Source organism: Lepidochelys olivacea, assembly GCF_965140295.1.
Source record: "Lepidochelys olivacea isolate rLepOli2 genome assembly, chromosome: 7".
In the NCBI taxonomy this organism is placed as follows: Eukaryota; Metazoa; Chordata; order Testudines; family Cheloniidae; genus Lepidochelys; species Lepidochelys olivacea.
The window spans coordinates 108,233,376-108,256,044 of NC_140417.1; positions in this window are offsets into that span (position 1 = coordinate 108,233,376).

A 22,669-nucleotide genomic window follows, 5' to 3' on the forward strand; every position below is an offset into this window, starting at 1 on the left:
TTTTTCTGTTAAGACCAGTTATAAGAAAAAATTCCCCCATGTTGGCTGCAATACTTTTTGAGTTAGGAAGTTGTCAACTGTAATGCTTAGGAGTTCCAAGGATGTTTTTGTACCGGCAACATGGGACCTCCAGCATGTGTCATTCAACTTGAAGTCCCCCATGATCATGCAGCTTTTTTCTCCCTACACATTATAGATATGTGCATAAGGAGGTGGTTATCCTGTTCCCCGGTGTAATTTGGTGATCTGTAGCAGACATCAACTAATAGCCCATATTGTGGTTTATCTGTTAGAACATTGATCCATAAGCATTCAAGATCATTTTCTTCTGAATTATCAGTGACTCAGGAACAAGTAATGCAATTTTTGACATACAGGGCCACTCCCTCCCTTTTTGCCCACTCAATCCTCCCTAAAAATCAATGGTTATAACTTATTTAACATTCCAATCATGCAAATCATCCCATGAGGTTTCAGTAATACTAACTAGATTGAATTTATGCATGAACAATTGCAAATGAGCAATTCCAATTCTTCTTGTTTGTTACCCAGACTCCTAGCACTAGATGCAGTGCAAGTTTATTTGGGGTTTTTTTAAGTGTGTTTATAATTGTCTAAAAGAGGAAAATCATGTTTTTGTCACCCCTGACTAATCTGGAAATAAACTGAGACTGTTTCTCTCTTTGTATGACATTAAAGTTTCATGTTGTGATTTAAAATGCTTTGCACTTGTCCTGAACTTTTCCCATTTATTCAGTGATGTTCTGTTGTATGATTTGCACATTGTTTACTTATTGACTCCATTCATCTAATCATGTCCAATGGCCCTGACGTATATAATATCAAAAGTGCACTATGGAGGTGGTATAGGTCCATCTCTAATTCTTCTGTTCATAAGGTAACGTTAAGTAATATCCACAGTTTTAAAAAAAAACAAATGATGTTCTCTTACTGCAGCTTAGAGTCACTGATCTTTTTAATGTACACAATGACTTCTGTTGTGGATAGATTAATCTTAGTGCAGATTCTATATTGCTAATAAAATATCTGACATGAACTCTTACCCGAGAAGATTTTATTTATGTGTCCCATAAAGTAGGAAGCCAGTGCTTTCTTGAATCATAGATTAATGTCATAGATAATGACTGCCAGATTGGCCTTTACAGTCACCATTCCCAGTAATTGCTCAGACTCATCAGTTTGGGACTATCTTAAGCATGAAAGGAGGTGTATAAAAACAAAATCTGTGGTATTCTAGTCGTGCCTACTGTAACTCTGCCATCAGTCAAAACAATTCCTACCCGGGAAAAAATGCTGGTTATAATTTTTCACTAGATACTAAAGTAGACCAACAATCAAATGGGAAAGAAATTTCTCCCAGTCTCACTGAGGTTTTCATTTTAAATTGTTTTTAATGATATTTCATTAATTCCAATAAATTATTATCTCAAAATGTTCCACTATAAAGACTGCTTCTAGAAGGAAAAGTAATCTGGTGGCTAAGTCACTGGACTGGGATATGGGGAACCTGCATTCAGTTCCTCCCGTAGCCACAAGCTTCTCGTGTGACTTTGGATAAATCCTTTCACCGACATTGTACCTCAGTTCCCGATCTGTAAAATGGGGATAATACTTAATCCTTTTGTGCAGTGCTCTGATACTATGGTGATGAGGGCCATATAAATACCTATCTAGATAGATGGATTTCTACTCTTATCTGTTGGGGACAATTTCTCCTTATTTAGTACAGTGTAGTCACCCTGGTATAACTTAGAAGAGAATCTGCCCCTCCACACATCTGTAATACTTGACCTGTATGTAGTGTTTTACATCTAGGCATACTACAGCTAGTGAACTGCTTTGAGGGACACCATCACTGTAAAAAAACAACCAAACAAAAACCCCACAATGGACTTCTGTCAAGAAGTTCTTTTATCTACTATTGCTACAGATAACTGTTAAAATTAGAGAAAAAAAACAACTTTTTACTGCATAATTTACCTAGAGTTATCGGTTTCTTAGTTTCCCCTGGTGCTTGAGTGGGTCTTTAAAACAATTTTTAATATGTGGAAATGTGATTTTAAATAGAAATCAGCCAGGGGAATCAAGGGCAAAGGAAGTACTTGGAATTACTTTGAGGTTGTTTTTTTTTTAATTCAGGAATTTTTAAATTGACAGTCCTAATACTACTCCTATGACATCAGGATAATCAGTCCCATTTTACAGATGAGAATACAGATAATTTAAGTGACTTGGCCAAGGAAACATAAGTCAGTGGTGAGATGGATTTCAGGCGGTGTGGGTATGACAGACATGAATTGTTATGTATGGCTGTTGGTCATGTGAATTTTTTCAAGTTGTTTAATATGTCTGCAGTAAACTATCCATGTTTCACACCCCTATAAAAAAGGGAGGCTACCTCTCCTTCAACACTGAGACACCCTCTGATTATGTAACAATGTGAATATTGAGATTAACCATTTTGTGAACATTGTATGTGACATGGGAAGTGAGGTAAAGTTACTGTACAACTAGAATGGGTTATTAGAATTTCCTATGTTGATCTAACTTATGTTGAGGGTAGTAAAATGTTTATTATAAGACTTTAATGCTCAAATTCAATAGGGTCTGCACTGGGAAGGTGACACAATGGCTTCCCAGATAAAAAACACTCAAGGACACAGTTGAAAGACAATGGTATCCTTCCAGGCTCTAGGCTAAAGTGACAATTGTTTTTCCAGGCTGAGAGGCTAGAGATCAAAAGGGACAAAAGCAGTTAAAAAAGTGTCTTGTTCCCTACAAAGTGGGAGGGAGGGTGTGAGTAAGCAGGAGATGTTGTGCTGTCAGTGAACGCTGACAGAGAGGGGATCTGCAGAAGAGTCTAGCAGGAGCTGGTCCTACGAGGGCCACCAGGTGGAAGATGGTTAGACACCTAAAGCGCGTGGCCATACAACAGCACAGCTCAGGAGTGCGGTAGGGAGAAATGCCTCTGCCCCAGCACAGACCTGAAGGGGTGGGGAGAAGCATCCCTCCCTGCTGGCCCCAGCACGGACCTGCCCTGGACTTGCCACGGCCGGGAGAGACTTGCCCCTCCCTTGGCCCAGCCTAGCCCCACCAGGCCCTGCCGTAGCTGCCACAGCCGGGGAAAGGCGCCTCTCCTCTGGCCCTGAGCTGCTTCAGTGAGAGAGGGCTGGGGGGAGTCCTCCCAACACAGTCCCCGGGCAGCCTGCACCCCAAGCCCCTCATCTCCAGCCCCACCCCAGAGCCTGACCCCCCCCCTGCACTCCAACCCCCTGCCCCAGCCCTGAACCCCATCCCACACCCCAAATCCCTCATCCCCAACCCCACCCCAGAGCCTGTACCCCAGCCAGACCCCTCATCTGCCCACACTTCAACCCTCTGCCTCTGGCCCAAGGCCCCTCCCACACTCCAACCCCTCAGCCGCACCCCTACCACATGAATTTTGTGCGTACCAATATGAAGGTGATGTGTCACACCTTCATATTGGTGCACATAAAATTGATTCCACACATGGACATAAAAAATTAGAGGGAACATTGGTTAGATACCTCATAAGCTAGTCATGTGTAGTGTGATATGTTGATTTTTTTAAAGATCTGCTTTCTCTGAAATGCTTTTGTTCTAAATAATAAATGAGCCTCCTAAAAACAAAGCATGATTGGTTACAGCATTAACCACTGTCATTGCTCCTGGAGGAGCAGAACTGCAAGGTCTGAGCTTAAATCAGACCTGCTGAGGTATTCAGTTAGTACCAGGGGACTGCAACCCAGCGTGCGTGAATTACGTGATACTGCCTGGAGCCAGGTGACAGCTAGAGGCCTGAGACCTAGAGGGGGTACTTTAGAGAGATAAGGATGGGTCAGAGTTACAGTTGGCCCATCAACTGAGACAGCGAGCTACTTCACTTAGGCCCTGATCCTAAAATGAGCTCTGGATTGGTGGACCCCTGCATTTGTGCAGCATTCACTGAAGGATCAGAGCTGTAGAAATGTCATTTGATGGCAATTTTAGGAACTTTAACTCACTTGAGCCCAATCTTGACTCATCCCTGTTCCTGCAAAGTAGTCCTAACTCTTGTGAGTGGTCTCATTCATGTGACTCTTCAGGAAATTCTAACACACTCTAGTTATACAGACAAACACTACCTGTTTGGGGTTGATCACTCCCTCAGCAGCACACAAGTAATTGTTAAAGTCATTTGGCCTCTGGCTTCCCTACCCCACAGCTTGATCAAGGAGGGTGAGCAGGGAAGAGGCTCATGCACTAGCCCTCCACACCACTGGTTAATATCACCAGTAACGCATACAGAACTCCTATTGATGTCCATGGTAGTTTTGTGCCTGGGTCTCTTAAAAAACATAAAATGCACATTCATGGTGTTAAATGACCCATAGGGTCAAGAGGAAAAGAGATCTTTTCCTAAGTGAGCTTCTATCAGTGTATCAGAGCTGTGAAATGGACCTTTAGCTGTAATTCAAGAAAGCATTTATTTTCTACTTTGACATGTACAGAAAGCAAAAATTGCTGTGGCTAATAAGCTACCAGCAGATATTTTATTAGCATTGGAGCATTTTCCTTTAGAGTCATTTATCTCAAGAAGTACTTGAGTGATTCAAAGAGGCTGCTTCAAAACATCTATTTTTTTTTTAACATTGGGGATTTGAGATCTATGTGAAGTAATTTAGGATACTAAGAAATTGTTAAATTAGTTAGTGTTTTTGACAAGCCAGTTTTTCCTTGGCATAGATGTTTAAGGGAAAAGCAATCACTAAAAAAAGCTGTTTCGTGAAATAATAATGTAAAACAAATCTGAGCCCAAGACTGATTTAAAGAACCATATTCAATTTCATGGTTATAGCTAAGGAAAATGCAAGCACATATTAACTTACTGAGCTTGATAAAGTGCAGATTAAAAACTAAAATAAAATGCTTTCATACATACTGTATATTAAAAGTTTTTTCCTTTATTTAATCTACATTGTAAAGATTTTTATATACACTAAAAATCAGGAAATTCAGAATTATGGAAGCCATGGTAACAATATTTCTACTCCTCTGCACATACCTAGTAAAGTACTTTCTGTTGCTGTAGGTGATAACTTTTATGCCTTAATATATAGGTAGAATGTAGCCAAAAAAAGCATTAACCTTCAACTACCTGAACTATTTGTGCCTTCAAAACTTTAACCATAAGTGTTGTGTTAATGGGTTGTTTCCACTTAGTATCTCCATTTTTAAGGAAAAAATGAATGAAGATTTTGATTACCATGGTTTATTGGATTTGGTAAACTGACTCAATGGAATTACACAAGTGTAAAACTAGATTAAGATAGTGGTGAATCAGGTCCCTTTGTGTTTATTTCAATGTTATGCATACCATTTGTGAGATCTTACAAGCTAAGTAGGGTCCTACTTAACCAGTAGCTGGAGAGGAGACTTCCAGGGAATACTCCAGGATGGTGCAGAAAATAGTAATGATAATTCAGAAAGGGACAGTCTTTCCTGTGAATAATAAGGCAAGACATATCCTTGCATATCTTATAACAATACACAATTTTTCCTTTCCTGACCTGAAATGAGGGGGATCTGTATTATTGAACTTCCCTTAAGCCAAGGGGAAATGAGGTTTATAAACAGCTCACAGGACAATGCTCTGAGTACTCTGCCACTTCAAATGGTAGGTTAAAGGTGGGCTGTGAGGGAGAAAGCCCTTGTTTAAGCACAAATAGCTTTGGTGAAGAGATATTTGAATGTGTTTGGACAATGGGACCCCCACTCCTTGCTGGGCTTCTGGGTGCTGTGGCAATACAAAAACTTAGTATTAATGAGACAAATTCCACTGTGAGTTAGACATAATGTTCTAAATTTAAAATCAACAGGGTTAAGTACCAAGGCAAATTCCTCTGACTGGTATTGATGGCTCGAAACCACAGTTTTAAGTGGCACTACTGCTACACTATAACCCTTCTCAGCTGTTGGGAGGTTCCTCATATACATCTTATGACAAGGTCACCGTGGAATGCCACTAACTGCTCTGCTACAGCTGTTGTGTTCTTCAATGATTTTCAGGTGCCCTCGGTAGAATCCTGCTGCTCTTTTTGACCCCCCTAGTAGAAATCAACCTGAACAGTCAGACTGAAGCTGCCACTCATGATTCTGTTATCTGAAGGACCAAGGCCTTGGACCACAAACAAGAGCAACCACCAGGAGAGTTTCAGAGGGAGGTAAAAGAAGAGAGGGTCTGAGGTTCTCAGTTCTACAGTCAATACCCTGATGGCCAGCAATAGAACAGCAATTATGACCTGCAGCCCATGTGCCATGTTTTCTTTCCTGCCTGAGACTTCTGTCTGAAGTTCAAGTCAGTAATTGTGCTGGAAGAAAGACTTGTGATTTGGAAGGACAAGTACTTACACTACAGAACAGAGAGGATGAAGAGTTTTTGGACAACCAGATTTAGGAAGCATCTCCAACCCCAATTCAAGAAAGAAAGGAACTAGTAACAAAGGAAACAGAGTGAGTGGAAACTAGACAAGGATTGTCAGTTCACAAACTGAAGCAAGAGGCTGAGGTGGCATTCTATATGAAGAGAAGCAGATGGAGCATGGGCTGGTTATGACTCAGAGTAGAGGATCAGGAATAATTCACAAAGCTAGAAGTTTCCAATAGATACCAGGTCCTCAGCATGGAAACTGCAGACAAATCTCTAAAAGGCCAGCTCAAATGGAATGGAGAACTGTATGGGACATACCTGTAGATGGCTGCTCAGCCCAGCCTACAAGACAATCAAGTGTGTCCACAGAGGGGATCTCCAGAAATCTAAGGTGGACAATCACTGCTACAGATTCTATACTAAGAACAGAAAGAACTTTCTGCAAGGGACAGCTGGACAAAAGATCTGTGTTTTGTCTTTCTGAAACTAAGGTAGAAGATGTAACTGTAGGATTGGACAGGCTTCTGGCCAAGGATACACTGGTGAGGTACATACTAATGATACTACATCATGGGACAGCTTACAGACAACTTCAGGAAACTCAGCAGGATGATTGAGAAATATGTCCAAGTGATCTTTTCAGATATTGTTCCTGTCCTACAAAGAAGGACAGATTCTGGGTGTGAACTGCTCATGTAAGGTAGGTGGTTTTGTGGAAAAGTGATCCACTGTCTCTGGAGAGGGAGTGGTACAGTTTGGAATGCTCCATCTCAGTAGAAAGAAGCTTCTCTGGGTCAGACTGGCTAAACTACTTAGGAGTAGAGCTGGACAGAAACAGTTTTCACATCTCACAAAACTTTCAATATGTCAAATATTTTTCCTGTTCTATATATGAGCAAAAATTCAAACAAATTGGTTTTACTGAAACCTGGAGAAAAGGTTTGTGTGACTGGAATGTTTAAAAAAAAATCGAATAAAATGGTTACAACCTCTTTAAGGATTGGGTGGGCAAAAAGGAAGGGGGACTAGCACTGTATATCAAATATGACAACCTGTTTCTGTGCTGCTGAAATAGGATCTTGAATTCCTCTAGGTTAATATTCTAACAGATAAAACAAAAGATGGGGTAAAAGCTGGTGTCTGCTACAAATCACTAAATGACACAAGCAGACAGTTGCCTAAGGAGCTGCTCATCCTATCTGTAACATGTAGGGGAAAAAAGGCTACGTTATCAGTCTGAGTAATACATCGAGGTGTTATGCTGCAATACTAAAATGTCCTTGGAATTTCTAAAGATGACAATTTTCTAACTCAGAAAGCATTAATTTGGGAGAATTTGATGTTGGATCTGAAAAGAAATTGTATCCAGAACTAAAATTTTGTTGTTGCTTTTGTACAAGTGGCCATGATTATTATTTTGTATGCATACAAAAAGTTTAATCAAGTCCAAACTAGTAATATATATAGGGCTTTAAAAAAAGGGTCAGTTTCACAAAGTTCAGCTTTGAACCAAAGCATCGGAGGGGCGGGGGGGAATTTTAAACATGAAAAAGTGAACACTTTGGAAATGCTTAAGAACCTTTTACTATATGCTCAAAAGTAACAATCCCACAATTGAGAAAGACAGCTATACTGGTTGGAAAAAAAAAAAAAGCCTTGCAGAGAGGGGAAGTGAAAGCAGCTATAAAAATAATAAATCAAGCATAGCAAAAGGAAAGAGGGAAAAGGGGAAGTTGATACTTACAACATAAATTCAAAACTAGCAACTGTACAAAAATTGATAAAGATAGCAAAAGCCCACAAGGAGAAATCTATCGACAGCAGAATTAAGGCCAATAAGGAGATTTAAAAAAAAAATAGTATATATGGAACAAAATGAGTCCTAATATTGGTCCATTACTAGAAAGAAATGGTAGAACTGTCAGTAATGCAGAAGAGGTAGAAATGTTCAATAAATATATCTGTTCTTTATTTGGGGAAAAAGGGAGAGGACATCATGAGAAAATACTTTCCATTCCAACAGGTTTCAGAGTGGTAGCTGTTAGTCTGTATCAGAAAAAAAAAAAAACCCACAAACCACACACACACACCCCAAAACACTGACGAGTATTTGTGGCACCTTAGAGACTAAAGTTTATCTGGGCATAAGCTTTTGTGGGCTAAATCCCACTTAAAACTTATGCCCAAATAAATTTGTTAGTCTAAAGGTGCCACAAGCACTCCTTGTGTTTTTTCCCCCTCATTCCAACAGTAATTTAGGAAGACGTTAAACAGTAACTTCTGAAGTTAGATATTCTTAAGTCAGGAGGTTTGGATAACTTGCACCCAGGAGTTTAAATGAGATGGCCAAGGAGCTCTCAGGACCATTAGTGTTGATTTTGAATAAGTGTTGGAACACTGAAGAGGTTCCAGAGGACTGGAAGAAAGCTAATGTGAAAATATTTTAAGAGGATAAATAGCTTGACCCAGATAATTCTAGGCCTGTCAGCTTAAAATTGATGCCAGGCAAAACTGAACAGCCGATATGGGACTTTCATGAATAAAGAATTAGAGGGTAGTGTAATTAGTGCCACTCAACATATATTTATGGAAAATAGATCCTATCAAGTTAAACATTGTTTGATGAGATTACAAGTTCGGTTCATAAAGGTAATAGTGTTGATGCAATAGACTTGTGTAAGGCATTTGCTTTAGTATGGAATCACATTTTGATTAAGGAACTAGAAGGATACAAAAAATCAACATTACACACAAATGGATTAAAAGTTGGTTAACAGATTTGTCTCAAAAATATTAAGTAGGAAAGCTTCACCAAGCAGCTGTGTTTTTTGTGGCATTGCCCACAGATCAGTTATTGGTCCAACACTATTTAACATTAACTTGGAAGAAAATATAAAGTCACTGATCAAGTTTACAGATGACAAAAATTGAGGCTGATGGTAAATACAGAGTGATCTGGATTGCTCAGTAAACTAGGTACAAGCAATAGATGTTTCCATATGGCCAAATGCTAAGTCATACATCTAGGAACAAAGGATACAGCCAAGAGAGCTGACCTGATCATTGGATACATAAAACAGGCAAATTTCAAGTAGAAATGAAATGCAAATATACTTATTTTGATTTTCTTCATTTTTCTGAATGAGCATCAGTGTCCAAATTTCAAGTCCATGTGACCCACCACCATGTGTTATTGCTTAACTTACATTTCAGGGATTTTTATTTATGTACCATTGCATAGTTATAGCCAATAGATGAGTGGTACAATGGTGCCAGTTCAATATAAAACTCATAAAAAGTAGTCTTTAAATGTTGGAGAATGGTGGTTGACCTTCAGTATTCTTAACTGAGCACCTAGCAACACCATGTTACAGGACTTCTTGACAAAGTACTCCAACCAATTGTCAAGAGGGCCTTAGAAATTTGAGGTAATTTATCTAGTAATAGACAGCTGCCATTTATAGTAGAATTAAAGCAAATCTTGTTGCCCTAGTAACTATTCTCCACCTCATAATGGTGAATGTGTCTCACCATTGTGGTACCACTAGAGCAGGCCAAGTTCTCTCATATTGCCTGTCAGAGAAAGAGAAGAGGTAGATAAAGAAACAGAAGTGGTAATTGGAAGCCGCACTGTTAGAGAGGGGCCTATACAGGAAATAAGAATCCAAATCCCACTGAACTTTTGGAAAGCCTGGAGCTGAACTTCACTGGTTGGGTCCATTTCTGGTGCTTCTACAACAAAGCCCTTCCCCAGAGCAAAGTACAGAGCAAAAGAGTTAGCTATGCCCTAGGAGAAAGTTTTGCTCTTTACTTTTTCATACTTTTGTGGTGACCGTGACATGTATGTATAAGCTCCACATCTCTTCTGGCCAGAAGTTCCTCCCTTTTCTTTCTTCACTCTGCTTGTTGCTACCTGACCTGTGTGCTGCACTTACATCTGGGTGAGTGATGAACCACCATTATATTAGATCCTTTATCTCAGTTTCTATTTACAACCTTTGCCCCTGCTACTTGGATCCAGGAATGACTGAGGACATCTGTTGCAGACCTCAGCAACTACAGAGGCTGCCTGATTGAGCCACTGCCGTAAATAAATTACATTTCCTTTTTCTTACCCATATCCTCCACTGTTTCTCCTTACCCTGGTGATGTAAGCTTCATGGCCATAGTTCTAGTGCAGATAAGGTTTCTTCATCTTTAAGAGGATAAGAGTTCTCCACATCAAAGAGGTATTAGGTTTAATCCATTAAACATTTGTGAAGCATGAGAGATTCTTGGCTTCTAGGCATTATAGAAGTTCAAAGTTGTGTCACCAATATTGGTTTCCAGTCAGCAGGGCCAAATGAGCTTGGCTTTAAAAAGCTGTTTCAGAGTATGCTTTGGAGAGAACCTGCTGGTTCATCAAGTTGCAATGCTGAGCTTTGCACCCTCCCCCAAAATCTTCAAGGCCCTTTAAGAACTCAATTGAAACAATCCTCACAAGGGTTCCATTTATTTAATCCACTAGGTACACCCAAACCCTCAAGGCCCCAACCCTGGTTCAGTGCCACTTGCACAGTAGTAAAAAAACAGGTCTTTGAAAATAAAAGAAGTTCTCAACCATTATCCCAGTTTTAGCTGGGTACAGCCCCTCCATCCTGAGGGTCTGCGCTTCCCTGTACCTTCTGCTGGGTGTTTGACTTTCTCCATAGTCCTTTCCGGTCTCTCCCTTGTTTGGGCAGGGTCTCTCCAAGTCCCCTTGCCTGGGGAGCTCTCTGTCTCCTGCTGGCTTTTCAGGTCCTGCAGGAGCCTTCTTGCTCCCTGCTGTATCTACAGCCATAGCTGCAGTCTCCTGGGCTTCCTTTTTAATCCTGGGACTATGTGATTCAATGCTGCTGTAATCAGGGCTGTCTTAGCCCCAGGAGCTCCAGACTACATTCAAGCCACCCTTTTACAAGAACTTTGCTGAAGTTCAGTATCTTCCAACAGATAAAGAAAATATTATCCTTCATCAAGAAGGCAGCTGAAAAAAGTTAGAGCTCAGGCACCTGCACCATTGGTTATGGATTTCTTCAGAGAGTCTTGTTGAAGTTGTGTATTTCATCTCTCCATTCTGTGTCATCAGCGCTGTTCAATTTTTCTCCCTCTTCAATGAAAGTACTGGAGAGAGAATTGGCTGTTTTAGAGTTTTTCCCTAAAATAATCACATCTTGTTTAAAGGAAGTTCTTGGAAGGGCAATAGAACTCTCCCAAGGTACAATGGATGTCCTATCAACAGTTGCAGTATACTCACAGCTACGCACAGTGGTTCTAATGTCAGTGTGATAAATTGACTAGTACCTAGACACAGTGGTAGTATTCCTATTCTTAGTTTTATTTACCATGTTTCCATTTTTGATCATTCCCTTTTTCAGGGTAGAGGAAAAGGGAAAGCAGGTATCAAAGACTGGCCTTCAGGGGTGCGCCCTAAGAGTTTCAGCAGTTGGAGACATCTCCTTTCCTCCATCAAAGTGTTGTCTCCTTGGCTTGGGAATTATAATGTGTAAAGTGTTCTCAGAAATTGAGGACTCCCACAAAGAAACATGCTGGCCTTTCACTCTTAATAAGTTTCCCCACAATGACCCACTCTGCCTTGAACAAGTGCTTTCAAACAAAATTCTGTAGGGGGAAAAAAGTTAAGAGCTGGGTGAAAAGAACAGAAGTACAATATATTGAATTTATCCTGGAAATCTGCTAATACGCATGTAAATTAGTGCCAGCTAGGTGAATGGACATACAAGTATATTATACATATAGTACAGGTTGATTAACAAAAATGCAGATGTTAATTAAAAAAGCCTTTATTTTGTTATTTTCCTCTCTTCGCTCACTGTTACTTGTCATCTTAAATTCTGAGATCTTATGTTTTTGGTCAACACCTGTAGCAATGAGGACCTACTCTTGACAGGGGCTTCTGGAAAATGCCACTCTGTGCGCACACATTTTCCAGCTCCCCTCACCTTTGATTTACCAGATTGGGAAAGACATGGGTATTTATCAGAAGGGGATTAGACTGGAAGAGGTTTTCCATGTTGACTGCATTTAGAGCGCTATACATGGCATGATGCGTTCACACTACAAGCCAGCCTGTGAGACTAACTTCATGTTTTCCCATTGTGATTCCACAACCTCAATATATTTCCATAGAAGGCATAAGGCGGCTATTTTTGTTCTAATTTTAGATAGAAATTACCCACCCCATCCCCAGCGCCCATCACTAGCTAATACATCCATCCAGCATCTTGGCAAGACCTGAGCACACTGTAGCTGTTGTACAGATGTAATTACAATAGCAACTCAGAGTATACCTTTGATAGCAACAGTTGCTTCTTTAATGCAATCTAAATAGGAAAATGAAATTTCAATGTTTTAATCAAATCTACACCCATTACAATGAGCCACAATGCATCAGAGCAAGTTACTGTACACCCTTACTACAGTCACATAGAACTAGTCTCACTCAACAGGTTTTCACTTCAAGCTCTTCTAGTCCACCAGCTAAATCAGAGGCCAAGTGGTATTATACTACCAGCTCTTTTCCAGTCTGCCAAAGAACATCCTGAAATGTTTTATTCAGGCTTATCAACCTGGGAAAGCCATTCATAGAGCATCTGTATTTACCTGGAAGTTTCCTTTCTTCTGGCAATAAGGTCTACCAATCTGTTACAATGGATATTTCAGCCTGCCTGCAGCTTGGAGGTAGAACCAGACTAATGCAGTGCTCCTCCCCCACCCCATCCCCAGCGCCCATCACTAGCTAATACATCCATCCAGCATCTTGACAGACGACAGGAAACACAGCAAAGTCAGCCTGTCAATGGTGCTTGACAGTAGTGTGGGAGAAGACCCCGATGTGCGAGTGGCAGACCTTGCCACAGGTCCACTCGCCAGATGAAGCATACTTGCAATGACTGCACCAACCTTGACCTGGCTTTTACAGGCTGAGCAATTGCAGGCAGGGTCCTCCCAGTTGTCAGTGGGAATGCTGAATTTCATAGAAGGTTAGGGTTGGAAGGGACCTCAGGAGGTCATCTAGTCCAACCCCCTGCTTGAAGCAGGACCAATCCCCAATTTTTGCCCCGGATCCCTAAATGGCCCCCTCAAGGATTGATCTCACAACCCTGGGTTTAGCAGGCCAGTGCTCAAACCACTGAGCTATCCCTCCCCTCAATTTCTTGAGACCTTGCTTGACCTTGTTGCTGTGTTGGAGCTTCGGCCTTCCTCTGTGTTGTGGGCAATTCTTGAGTTGGTTACAGAGCACAGCCTTTGGCAGACAGACAATCTTTATGCACATGTAACCCACATACCTTCTGGGTGTGGTGTTGTGTCCCATCTACTGGCACTGAGACCACTTAGAGATAAAATGAGCCTGCTCTACAGACTTAGCTAACAGCCAATTGGCTTTTCACTCATGTGGTAGAGACTCATGCACTAAGCTCCAGAAGTCCCCAGTTCAATCCTGCCTGCTGACGACTGGGGTCTGTTGGCATTACACATACACTCCATGTGCCCTAGCTAGCGAAGCTTGTGAGCATCCAGCATAGTCTGCATAGACTGTAACAACAAGATCCTTGAGAGAACCAGCCTTAATGAGCTGTTGGTGCCAAGTGGCAAGGATTTTTCTGAGACAGCCAAAGTGGAAGTTGTTCAATTTGTGTGGAGTACGACTCATCTTTCACAGCCATAAAAGAGGGTACTTAAGACACAAGCCTGAAAAATGGACACCTCTGTGTTCAGGGTTAGCATCTTGTTCCAGAAATGTGACAAAAAGTTTATCAAAAGGTGACAGAGGCTTTGGCGATTCTCACATCAAGTTCTCTAACAAGGCTAGGTGGACTGGTTACAATTGAGTCAAGATAGCAAAAGCAATCCATATTGTCCAGTGCTTCATTGAAGTAGATTTCAGGTCGGATGTTGGTGCCCTGTGACCTGACACCTATTTTCTTGATACTGATTAGCATGTCAGACTTAATACAATGCATCAGGGAAACTTATTCATCCTGGATCTGCAATTTATCAGGTTAGAGACATATGCAGCATCATGTGCTAAAGATCAGATCCTGAATAGCGAGCTGGTGACATGCCTTTTGCTTGAAATTGTCTGATGTTGAACAAGCTGCCATCTGTCCTCGATTCAGTTAGTATGCCAGATTGTTTCCAAAAGCATACTTAAGAAGATGCCAAAGCCGGTAGGTGCTAAGATGTAGTCTTGCTTTATACCAGTATCGATGCTAAACTCTGATGTTTCATTTTCATACTGGATAGTTGCCTTCATTCCCTCATGGAACTCCTTAAATAGGGAGAGCACTTTTTGTGGACAGCCAATTTTTGACAGGATCTTGTCTATGCTATTCCTGCTAATTCATAGATATTTAGGTCAGAAGGGACCATTATGATCATCTAGTCTGACCTCCTGCACAATGCAGGCCACAGAATTTCACCCACCACTCCTAAAAAAGACCTCACACCTATATCAGTGCTATTGAAGTCCTCAAATTGTAGTTTGAAGACCTCAAGGAGCAGAGAATCCTCCAGCAAGTGACCCAGGCCCCATGCTACAGAGGAAGGCGAAAAACCTCCAGGGCCTTCCAATCTGCCCTGGAGGAAAATTCCTTCCCAACCCCAAATATGGCGATCAGCTAAACCCTGAGCATATGGGCAAGATTCATCAGCCAGATACTACAGAAAATTCTTTCCCGGGTAACTTGGATCTTACCCCATCTAAAAACCCATCACAGGCCATTGGGCCTATTTACCATGAATATTTAATTACCAAAACCATGTTATCCCATCATACCATCTCCTCCATAAACTTATCGAGTTTAATCTTAAAGCAAGATAGATCTTTTGCCCCCACTACTTCCCTCGGAAGGCTATTCCAAAACTTCACTCCTCTGATGGTTAGAAACCTTCGTCTAATTTCTAATCTAAATTTCCTAGTGGCCAGTTTATATCCATTTGTTCTTGTGTCCACATTGGTACTGAGTTTAAATAATTCCTCTCCCTCTCTGGTATTTATCCCTCTGATATATTTATAGAGAGCAATCATATCTCCCCTCAACCTTCTTTTAGTTAGGCTAAACAAGCCAAGCTCCCTGAGTCTCCTTTCATAAGACAAGTTTTCCATTCCTCAGATCATCCTAGTAGCCCTTCTCTGTACCTGTTCCAGTTTGGATTCATCCTTCTTAAACATGGGAGACCAGAACTGCACACAGTATTCCAGGTGAGGTCTCACCAGTGCCTTATATAACTGTACTAAAACCTCCTTATCCCTACTGGAAATACCTCTCCTGATGCATCCCAAGACGACATTAGCTTTTTTCACAGCCATATCACATTGGCAGCTCATAGTCATCCTATGATCAACCAATACTCCAAGGTCCTTTTCCTCCTCCATTACTTCTAGTTGATGCGTCCCTAGCTTATAACTAAAATTCTTGTTATTAATCCCTAAATGCATGACCTTACACTTCTCACTATTAAATTTCATCCTATTCCTATTACTCCAGTTTACAAGGTCATCCAGATCCTCCTGTAGGGTATCCCTGTCCTTCTCTAAATTAGCAATACCTCCCAGCTTTGTATCATCTGCAAACTTTATTAGCACACTCCCACTTTTTGTGCCCAGGTCAGTAATAAAAAGATTAAATAAGATTGGTCCCAAAACTGATCCTTGAGGAACTCCACTGGTAACCTCCCTCCAACTTGACAGTTCACCTTTCAGTAGGACCCGTTGTAGTCTCCCCTTTAACCAATTCCCTATCCACCTTTCAATTTTCCTATTGATGCCCATCTTATCCAATTTAACTAATAATTCCCCATGTGGCACAGTATCAAACGCCTTACTAAAATCTAAGTAAATTAGATCCACTGCGTTTCCTTTATCTAAAAAGATCTGTTACTCTCTCAAAGAAGGAGATCAGGTTGGTTTGGCACGATCTACCTTTTGTAAAACCATGTTGTATTTTGTCCCATTTACCATTGACTTCAATGTCCTTAACTACCTTCTCCTTCAAAATTTTTTCCAAGACCTTGCATACTACAGATGTCAAACTAACAGGCCTATAATTACTTGGATCACTTTTTTTCCCTTTCTTAAAAATAGAAACTATGTTAGCAATTCTCCAATCATACGGTACAACCCCTGAGTTTACAGATTCATTAAAAATTCTTGCTAATGGGCTTGCAATTTCTTGTGCCAATTCTTTTAATATTCTTGGATGAAGATATTCTGGGCCCCCCGATTTAGTCCCATTAAGCTGTTTGAGTTTCGCTTCTACCTCAGATATGGTGATGTCTACCTCCATATCCTCATTCCCATTTATCATGCTACCATTATCCCTAAGATCCTCTTTAGTCTTATTAAAGACTGAGGCAAAGTATTTGTTTAGATATTGGGCCATGCCTAGATTATCCTTGACCTCCACTCCATCCTCAGTTTTTAGCGGTCCCACTTCTTCTTTGTTTTCTTCCTATTTATATGACTATAGAACCTTTTACTATTGGTTTTAATTCCCTTTGCAAGGTCCAACTCTACTTGACTTTTAGCCTGTCTCACTTTATCCCTACATATTCTGACCTCAATAAGGTAGCTTTCCTTACTGATCCCTCCCTTCTTCCACTCCCTATATGCTTTCTGCTTTTTCTTAATTACCTCTCTAAGATGCTTGCTCATCCAGCTTGGTCTACAACTCCTGCCTATGAATTTTTTCCCCTTTCTTGGGATGCAGGCTTCCGATAGCTTCTGCAGCTTTAATTTAAAATAATCCCAGGCCTCCTCTACCTTTAAACCCATAAATTCTTCAGTCCAATCCACTTCCCTAACTAATTTCCTTAATTTTTGAAAGTCAGCCCTTTTGAAATCAAAAACCCTAGTTGCAGATTTATTTTTGTTAAACCTTCCATTCAATTTGAACTGAATTAGCTCATGATCACTTGAGCCAAGATTATCCCCTACAACCATTTCCTCTATGAGGTCCTCATTACTCACCAAGACCAAATCTAAAATGGCATCCCCTCTAGTTGGTTCAGCAACTACTTGCTGAAGGAATCCATCAGCTATCGCATCTAGGAAAATCTGAGCCCTATTATTATTACTAGCACTCGTCCTCCAGTCTATATCTGGGAAGTTAAAGTCTCCCATGATCACACAGTTTCCATTAGTATTTACTTTATTAAAAACATTAAAAAGGGCTCTATCCATATCCAAATTAGATCCCAGCGGTCTATAGCACACCCCAAGCACTATCCCAGGGGAGGCTCTAATAGTTTTCTTCCCCAATTTAATTGTTGCCCAGACAGACTCAGTCAATCATCAAAAACCTTTTGTAGGTTAATGAATGCTACATAGAGAGGTGCCTGTTCATAGCTTTTTTCTTGCAACAAGCACATTGTGAAGGATGTCAATCATAGATCGTGCAGCTCTGAACCTGCACTGGCTCTCAGGATAAAATTCTCTCAGCAAGGACTGAGTCCTTTCAGCAGAACCTTGCAAGCACCTTGCTGACTAGAGATATTCTCAGTAGTTGTTGCAGTCTGCTCTGTCCCCTTTATTCTTGTATAAAGTAATTATGTTTAAGTCTATCAGATCCTGGCTTTCTTCCCAATGGGTGCAGAGAAGCATGTGGATGTCACTTGCCAGCTCTCCCCCCCCCCCCAATGCCTTTAGGGTATCTGATTTGCTGGCTGCTTTCCCAGGCACAATCTCTTCAATAGCTTTCTCTACATCTTCACGAGTTTGTGGTCCAGCGCTTGTATTGTTGGAAGCTGGGAAATGGCAGCTAAGACAATAACAATGGCATCTAATAGAGGTTTTTGCAATACTCAGTCCACCAGCTTGTCTGTCAGTCAGGATGGTAGTATCTTTTGCTTTCAGTCTTCCTACAAATTGGACCAAGTGCCTCTTTGTTTCCATCATTGTGGTACCACAGAGGTCCCCTCTTTCAAAGCAAGTCTGAATCATTTTGCACAGGTTTTGCCAATACTTCTGGGTACATTTTGTGATGGCTTTCTGGACCTTCTTTAGCCTCTTTGAAATTAAGAGTTCTGGACTTAGTTGGTTGTTGAAGTAAAGTTAGGTGAGTAGTAAAGTTGCTTTTTCTTTTCTATGAGTGGGAACAGCAGATGTTCAGATGCTGCAAACCAGTCAGGTTGTTTTTCCTTTGTTGTTCCAAAGACATCCTTGGCAGTAGTGAGTATATTATTCTCGAAATTTTCCCATAAGGTGTCAGAATCAGGGGAATCAAGTTGATCATTTTCAAATGAGACATGCTCAAGCGCACATTAAAACTTTTCACAAGTGTCAGAGTCCTTCATGTTAGTGATGTTGAGGTGAGGGTTACCTTTTGGCTTCACATGATGGATCTTTAAGATGTAATCAGAGCTTGGCCCTGACAAGGGCATGGTCAGTGCTGCAATCTAAACTATGCATTGATCAAGCATGCAGTACATCACAAATGTTTCTGTGACAGATCAGGATGAGGTCAAGCTGATGCCAGTGTTCTGGGTAGGGGAGCCCCCATGTGACCTTGCTACTGCTGCTACCAGCAAAATAGGTATTCAAGACTATCAGGTCACAAGAGGTGCAAAGCTCAAGGATATGCTGGCCATTTTCATAAAGGCTACCTATGCTATGTTGGCCAATGATGTGTTCAAAATGCTCCCAGTCCTTCCCCACACTTACACTGAAATCACCAAGAACCACAAGAATGTTCCTTACGGGGGCATTCTTGATTTGTTCCAGTTGAGAATAGAACCCTTTTTTTTGGTGCTGTTTGGAGTAGTCAAGTGTTGGTTGGTAAATAGACAGAAGAACCAGGATTCCTGAATTTGTATTCACATCCAGCCACATGATGATCTCATTGATAAATACCAGAGGGGTACATGCATTGAGGACAAACTTCCTGACAGCAAATCTGACACCATATACCCTTTGTTCATTTTCAGGTTTCCCACACTAGCAGAAGTGATGGTTTATTTCATGTAGTGATCCAGTTTCTGAAAGTCATCTCACTGAGAGCCGTAACATCAACTCTAATGGAGTTCTGTCAGTTATGGCTGTTTTTTGAAGTTCATGGTCTTTCAGTTCAAGTCCAGTTAATACAATGTGAACATTCCAACAGGTAAAAAGAAGTTGGAAGGGAGCTGTTTTATCCCACCTTTGAGGGCCTGCCCCAAATTGGGCAAATAGGCAACCCCTTAAAGGGCTGCTTGGACAATGTCCCCACCAGACAAGCAACCAACGACCACAGATCTTTGATGTGTATATACTGGAGTGGAGGACTGAAAGTTTACTTGGTGTGAAACTCCACAAATCTCTAGAGCATAGGAGCAAATATTTCCCAGTGGGTCAGGTGGGGAAGTAATATCAGGAGTAAGCTTCTTCATCTGAAGATTAGCCAGCCCAGCCTCCAGGCAGATTAATGGGCTGAGTTGGGCTGTAGTAGGCCACCTGGTTGGCTGGACCACCTGATTGGCTGAAGGAAATCAGGTCATTGGCTGTTGAATGATTATGCCTGTAGCTGTGATTACTCTTATGACTGTCTTATTCCTCTCCATCTCCAGACCCACTTGCTCATGACTCCAGGTTCATGACTGTAGCCATTATGCATGACCACCCATGCCCTGGTTGTGACATTGAAAGCCTGGTGGCCACCTGAGTCACAAACATCCACACTGCTGTTTTTATTGTGCTAGCTCAAGTCTGTCTATCCAGGCTGGGAGGCTCACTCCCTGCTGCAGTATAGATATACTCCCCAGAAGTCACTGGATTAAGTTCTTCAGCTTCTTAGCCTGAAGCCCTGTCTACACTAGTGGTCTTGTCACTGCTTCAAGCAATGGAGCGGAACAGTGTAAGTTTGACAAAATAAATAAAAGCCTATTCTAGATACAACCTAAGAATGTCTTTCCCCAGTCAGGAGAGTTACTTCTCTTGCTCTACCAATAAGGTGATAATTCCCAGGCCTTTGGGAGCCACTTTCCTCAGGTATAACAGTCCTTGATCATATGTCAATAGTGCCTAGTAACCCCAGTTAAGGATCAGGACCCTATTGTGCTAGGTGCTTTTCAAATACAGGACAAAATAGTCCCTGCCCCAGAAATCTTGCAATTTAAGTAAAAGACAAGAGGGGAATACAGAGAAATGGGGAAGCACAAGAAAACAATGTTACAATATGGGTCAGCATGACAGGCAGCTGGTGTGCTGAGATCACTATCTAAGCAGTGTCAAATTTTTCTAACATCATTTTTTGAAGGCTAACAGGTTAGTGGCTCCTGGAAGCCTGCTTCCTCCCTTTTTTCCCCCACCAAGGTCCCCTCCAGCTGGAACATTTTTGACAGGCTTTTGGGTGTAGCCAACTGCTTCCCTTGTCTGTAGGCTATTTCACACAGTTATAGACCCTATGATTAGAGAAAAAGCATGCACCAAAGTCCGCTTCAGTTTGCGTTAAACAACCATAATGGAACTAAGATTAACTGAGTTACAACAGTGAATCCATACCATAGTTAAGATCTTTCCCTCACTATCCTTGTGTCTACATGTTTCTTCTCCTTCAAGCAGCATGATGCACTTACATAGGGGAACAGAGATGGCTTTAATATGTAATTTACAGCTGTAGCTGTGTTTTCCATGATGAAAGCTTTCTGGCTCTACTTTCTCTGTAGCAATTTAAATAAAATATTCTGTTTTTGAATACTCTGGAAATATAGATTTGCATGTATCAGAAGAAAAATATTGAAAATTTAGCATGTCATACAATATTAAAACCAAAGCACCTTAGGTCATAGTAGTAATATTTACAAGGCACTCTTGACTTTGTTTATTTGTGAATTGGCTAAATTATTATTGCCAAAGATCCCTGCTTGAATGTAATATCAATTTGTGTCATGACTGTCTTAATATTCCTCTGAGATTTTAGTTACAGGAGCTTTGAAAACTCCAGTTGTTACATTAGGACAGGTAAAAGAGTTTTATAACACATGTATTCATCCTACAGTTCATATCAAGGGACTTTAACTGTCTTGAGGCTTTCTACAATACTCAGCCATAAATGAAGTTGAAACCATCCAGGTAACCCTGCTATGAGGGCAAGCACCAGGGTGGGTAGAGGAGTAAAAGGATCTGGCTAGTTTGGTCAGGACTAGCGCATATGTTTTTGCCTCTCTGGTAAGCTTTGACAGTTTTGAAGGGCTTCTTGTCACCACTGTTATGTGAACCCAAGACTATCTAAAAACAGTGTTCTTGTCAGGTTCTCTTTCTTGGACCCGAAAAAGGGCTTACAAAAAGTGTTGCATTCCTTTAAACAGGAGGAACAGGCTTAAATTTGAGTGTAAACTAAATACATTGATTTAACTAGCCCTTATGGGATCTGATCTTGTATATTTAATATGGCTACTCAGTCTATTCCTATCATATCAAGTTCCATCCTACAGAAACATAGGTTAAGTTACTGAACAGCAGAAGTAAAAAATTCTAATTTAATGATACAGGTCTCTGATGTGTATTTGCTCATTATGTGAAAGAATATTAATTATGAATTATCCTATTTCTCACCATGTAGATTTACACTGAGAGTCAACTGTTAATACTCTGCTGGAAGTTAATGATATTCTGTCTTTCTAAAAAGATAATCTGGTTGATTAAAAGCATTTATATATCCATTTTATTTTAGACAAATTGCTAAACTTTGCTTCTGGGGTGGATACATGCATAGTTAATTGGCTTGTATTATATTAAATGTACTGCCGTTAGGCAAACTTATCCTCTCATACACATGGTGGATATTGATTCTGATCTTCTGGCCCCAGTGGACACATGGAAAAACTTCCACTAAGATCTATGCATTTAAGAGAAGATCAACACTGGGATCCTCTGTGCAGATTGGATGAATCATTTTACTCCTATATTTACAAAGATAATGTCCACCATTGGCCATTCTAAATGGCATTTCAGTTAAAATGCAAACTCTGCACTGTATATGGTCAGATTTTTTGAAGGGAACCAATAACTCTGAACCTAATTCTCATGCACATTATGCATGGATAGTTGTGATAGTGCATGTGTAATTTTACAAAATTAAGTCTGAATATTCACAGTATTCAACGACTTCAGTCAAATGACCTCCAAAGCCTGCAACTCCACCTATCCCCACCCCAAAAAGCCTTTCAGAATTGTTTGTGTAGCCCTTCTGCCCCTCAGAGTTG